Genomic DNA, 4,935 nt, shown 5'->3' with positions numbered 1-4,935 from the left:
TCAAAACTACAGCTACAAAAACAATGAAGGCACACAGCTTCAGTCCAGAGTATACTAGAGTAATAAAGTAAACAATACTCAGTGGCCTAGTGGTTAGAGTGTCCGTCCTGAGATCGGTAGGTTGGGAGTTCAAATCCCGGCCGAGTCATACCAAAGACTTTAAAAAATGGGACCCATTACCTCCCTGCTTGGCACTCAGCATCAAGGGTTGGAATTGGGGGTTAAATCACCAAAATGATTCCCGGGCGCAGCCACCGCTGCTGCCCACTGCTCCCCTCACCTCCCAGGGGGTGATCAAGGGTGATGGGTCAAATGCAGAGAATAATTTCGCCACACCTAGTGTGTGTGTGACAATCATTGGTACTTTAACTTTAACTTTTAACTTTTAATAACATAGTCCTCCTTTAGTAGACTGCCTGGCATACTGTATAACAGGAAATTATAAACTGGGCTCAATCTGCCCTGCTCTAACGCATTTGTATGAGTAACACAAATGTGCTGCAAGCTAGTGCTGAGTGCTTGAAGTGGCCTACCAGTCAGCCAGAGCTTCTGAAATGCTGCGTTGAGACAGGACACCTCTGTTCACTGCAAGCTGCTTTCCGTGTTGGCTTTTCATCCATCTTCCACTTGTATTCATCGTGTATCTCCTTATGATTCTTGAAGAGGTGGGAGATCAAATTGCTTATATAAAGGAAGACATCTTGGTTCCTCCTCGCATAACCAACTTTTTGCAGTCATTGCAAATTGCCAGTTTTTTATCCGTCAGACACACTTTAAAATAATCCCAAACCATAGACATGGTGTCATTAGTCAGTCACCAGGCGAGCTCGTTTGTTAGCCACGGCTACAGCACCGGCAACAACACACTCTTGTTGTTGTTATGCTGCGCTCGCGGCGGTTTGATGAGGTCATCAAGCGTCGCCAGTAAACCTCTCATGCTGCAGTCGTCAACTCCTGTGTTGTGTGTGAGAGAGGGGAGGGGCTGCTGACTGGAAGACGCAACTGCTCTGTACTGCTCCCTACGTCCGTGTTTTAACGGATATGTACCGCTCCGTACAGCGGCGTTTTAAAAAGTCATTCATTTTACTTTTTGAAACTGATACCGATAATTTCCGATATAACATTTTAAAGCATTTAATATCGGCCGGCTGATATTATCGGACATCTCTAGTCTTTGTAGAACCTCTTGGGGTGGATTACTTACAAAAAACGAGGTGCCAAAATTCCCATACAATTTGTTTGATCAAAATAAAAATGGGGCAAAATAAGTAAACAAAACGTACCTTGCTTGTATTTCGACATGTGATTTCTTCCCGGAAGTGAAAACCAGCACTGGTTAACCCAGCTAAGATGGCTGTTGTACAGCAACCTGAGCACAAAAGAGGCTTAAATCTTACTGCAAAAAGCAGATATGAGCAAAAAAAAACAAAACTCTACAATGTAATAGACCCCTATAATTTATTTAAAAAAAAAGATTTGTCGAGTGATATCGAGGATTATTCTTCGGTCGAGTTCCGGCCTGTCGAACTATGGTGTGCTCCAGATATCACTCTACACGACAAAACCAATGATAAGTAAAACTTATTTTTGTGTGACTGGGTTCAGAAAATTGGTATCAGTTGGTATCAAGACTCTCCCAAATAAATATGCATAGTTTTTGCTCGGGTAAGGTTGCATTTTGTGATTTAACTTCACGTCTACTGTCATGTTTGTTGACTGCCCTTGCTGTTGCGCGCACCGTTTATGAGTACGTGTAGTGCTTTTCCCTGTCTTTTTCCAAAATAAAACAATAAATGTCAACATTGTGTATGTGCTCAAGCTTCATTTATGATTGTTGCCTTTGGTAAAAACGTAATTCTTTTAGGTTGTGCTCACATTTGATTGCTTTTATTTACACTTGCCGGGGTGGTGCTCGTAGCAAAAAAGTTTCTTAAGAAATACAAATAATTGCAAGATAATATTTAAATGGGAAACACTTAAACATTAAAAGCATATCAAACACACCTTTAATGTGGTCACTGCAAACTCATGCGTTCGGCTCTGCTCCCTTGTAATGGAGTGCGTGGAACTTTTGTCGTCTTTTTTTCATAAAATCTTGCAATCATCCGCCATTCTTCATTATCTCTCAAGCAACTTTTATCGATTATAGTAAGGTTGCCCGTTTTTTAACTATTATCCTTTTTGCGATTCAAACGGTTCGTACAGCCGGGAACCAACACCAGCAATCGGGCATTTTTGAGAAGAGGCACTGGCTTGACCACCATGAGTATTCTATCAGCCGGATGTGACGTCATTTTGAATCCAATCAATTGACTATCCATCCATCCATTTTCTACCGCTTGTCCCTTTCGGGATCACAGGGGGTGCTAGAGCCTATCTCAGCTGCATTCGGGCAGAAGGCGGGGTACACCCTGGACAAGTCGCCACCTCATCGCAGGGCCAACACAGATAGACAGACAACATTCACACTCAAATTCACACACTAGGGACCATTTAGTGTTGCCAATCAACTAGGGCTGCGAATTTTTGGGTGTCCCACGATGCGTTTCAATATCGATTCTTGGGGTCACGATTCAACGCGATTCTCGATTCAAAAACGATATTTTTCCGATTCAAAACAATTCTCTATTCATTCAATACATAGGATTTCAGCAGGATCTACCCCAGTCTGCTGACAAGCAAGCAGAGTAGTAGATTTTTGTAAAAAGCTTTTATAATTGTAAAGGACAATGTTTTATCAACTGATTGCAATAATGTACATTTGTTTTAACTATTAAATTAACCAAAAATATGACTTATTTTATCTTTGTGAAAATATTGGACACAGTGTGTTGTCAAGCTTATGAGATGCGATGCAAGTGTAAGCCACTGTGATACTAATGTTCATTTTTATTTTTTAATTTTTTTTATAAATGTCCAATGATAATGTCAATGAGGGATTTTTAATCACGGCTATGTTGAAATTGTAACTAATATTGATACTGTTGTTGATAATATACATTTTTGTTTCACTACTTTTGGTTTGTTCTGTGTCGTGTTTGTGTCTCCTCTCAATTGCTCTGTTTATTGCAGTTCTGAGTGTTGCTGGGTCGGGTTTGGTTTTGGAATAGGATTGCATTGTTATGGTATTGCTGTGTATTGTTTTGTTGGATTGATTAATAAAAAAGAAAAAAGAAAAAAAGAAGAAAATCAATTTTTGAAAAATGAGAATCGATACTAAATCGTACAATGTGAGAATGGCGATTTGAATTCGAATCGATTTTTTCCCACACCCCTACAATCAACCTATCCCCAGGTGCATGTTTACTATTGGCATTCAAATCCTTTGTCATTTTGCCCCCCCCAGATTCCTCCTTTGTCCTATAATAATATAATATTGTATTAAAAATAATGAATATGTTTTATCAACACAACAAAACAAACAGCAGTAGTGAAAACTAGAGATGTCTGATAATATCGGCCGGCCGATAAATGCTTTAAAATGTAATATCGGAAATGATCGGTATCGTTTTTTTTTTATTATAGGTATCGTTTTTTTTTTTTTTTTTTTTTTTTTTTTAAATTAAATCAACATAAAAAACACAAGATACACTTACAATTAGTGCACCAACCCAAAAAAACCTCCCTCCCCCATTTACACTCATTCACACAAAAGGGTTGTTTCTTTCTGTTATTAATATTCTGGTTCCTACATTATATATCAATATATATCAATACAGTCTGCAAGGGATACAGTCTGTAAGCACACATGATTGTGCGTGCTGCTGGTCCACTAATAGTACTAACCTTTAACAGTTAATTTTACTCATTTTCATTAATTACTAGTTTCTATGTAACTGTTTTTGTATTGTTTTACTTTCTTTTTTATTCAAGAAAATGTTTTTAATGTATTTATCTTATTTTATTTTAATAATTAAAAAAAAAAGGACCTTATCTTCACCATACCTGGTTGTCCAAATTAGGCATAATAATATGTTAATTCCACGACTGTATATATCGGTATCGGTTTGTATCGGTATCGGTAATTAAGAGTTGGACAATATTGGAATATCGGATATCGGCAAAAAGCCATTATCGGACATCCCTAGTACTAACCTTTAACAGTTAATTTGACTCATTTTCATTAATTACTAGTTTCTATGTAACTGTTTGTATATTGTTTTACTTTCTTTTTTATTCAATAATTTTTTTTAAATTTATTTATCTTATTTTATTTTATAAATTAAAAAAAAAAAGGACTTTATCTTCACCATACCTGGTTGTCCAAATTAGGCATAATAATGTGTTAATTCCACGACTGTATATATCGGTATCGGTTTATATCGGTGTTGGTAATTAAGAGTTGGACAATATCGGAATATCGGATATAGGCAAAAAGCCATTATCGGACATCCCTAGTTTCTATGTAACTGTTTTTATATTGTTTTACTTTCTTTTTTAATTTATTTATCTTATTTCGTTTATTAATTTGAAAAAAAGGACCTTATCTTCACCATACCTGCTTGTCCAAATTAGGCATACTAATGTGTTAATTCCACGACTGTATATATCGGTATCGGTAATTAAAGAGTTGGACAATATCGGAATATCGGATATAGGCAAAAAGCCATTATCGGACATCCCTAGTTTATATGTAACTGTTTTTATATTGTTTTACTTTCTTTTTTATTCAAGAACATGTTTTTAATTTATTTATCTTATTTCGTTTATTAATTAAAAAAAAGGACCTTATCCTCACCATACTTGCTTGTCCAAATTAGGCATAGTAATGTGTTAATTCCACGACTGTATATATCGGTATCGGCAATTAAAGAGTTGGACAATACCGGAATATCAGATTTCGGCAAAAAAGCCATTATCAGACATCCCTAGTGAAAACTGAAAAGTATCAATCTTATAACATACCATTTTAATATCGACAATCCAGGTATTGGA

Source organism: Nerophis lumbriciformis, linkage group LG04 (genome assembly GCF_033978685.3).
Source record: "Nerophis lumbriciformis linkage group LG04, RoL_Nlum_v2.1, whole genome shotgun sequence".
Lineage (NCBI taxonomy): Eukaryota > Metazoa > Chordata > Actinopteri > Syngnathiformes > Syngnathidae > Nerophis > Nerophis lumbriciformis.
The sequence above is the reverse complement of the archived record's forward strand: the minus strand, read 5'-3'. Positions refer to the sequence as shown.